Genomic DNA, 679 nt, shown 5'->3' on the forward strand with positions numbered 1-679 from the left:
AATAAGTTTCTCCAGTTTCTTAACAATGGAAAAGTAAAATAGTGCATCCAGTGCTGCTAGATAATATTGTGCTCATAATGTCCCTGTGTGCTAGTGTAGAACAAAACAGTGCAAGTTATTAAGGGAAGTACTTTAATAATTTTAGCTGTCAGTTTAAATTCAGGTTGATTATAAGAATAGAGAGTATTTAATTAATTAATTTACAAATGCAATAATATACCTTACTTAAGGTTTTGGGGGCATAAAGACAATGTAAGAGTTACGTAAGCTAAAGGGTTCTGAGTCAGCTTTTGTGTTGAAAGTATCCAGCTGCACTTTTGTGAACAGAAAGGAGGGAATTGTTAACTATACTTTCCTTTCCTATTAAGAACTTGTCTCTGTTTATTTGCCTTCCATCCAGTTACATTTCATGAAAAGCAAAACATGTTTTTTAATTTAATATTTTAAAGTGATAGAATATTACACAGGCTTATCGGCACGGTGGTCATTAAATTGTTGCAAATATTACCCATAATATACCTGTTCCTACAGGATACTGCTTTAAAGATGAAAATGTGCAAGTGATTTTTTTTGTTACATCTTGAGCTTCAAATGGGCTTTGTAAATTTAAAATAAAATATCCCATGAGCATAATCATAACTTCCCTGTGTTTTCCACTCCTCTCACCATCATCATAAAA

At 32.1% G+C, this 679-nt stretch overlaps 1 protein-coding gene across 1 annotated transcript in view; it reads left to right on the forward strand.

Annotated features, from left to right (window-relative positions):
- Positions 1-679, forward strand: part of TBXT (T-box transcription factor T) — a 9,395-nt gene that overhangs the window by 5,623 nt on the left and 3,093 nt on the right. The gene's annotated exons all lie outside the window — the stretch shown is intronic.

This window comes from Alligator sinensis, unplaced genomic scaffold (assembly GCF_000455745.1).
Source record: "Alligator sinensis unplaced genomic scaffold, ASM45574v1 scaffold832_3, whole genome shotgun sequence".
NCBI classification, from domain to species: domain Eukaryota; kingdom Metazoa; phylum Chordata; order Crocodylia; family Alligatoridae; genus Alligator; species Alligator sinensis.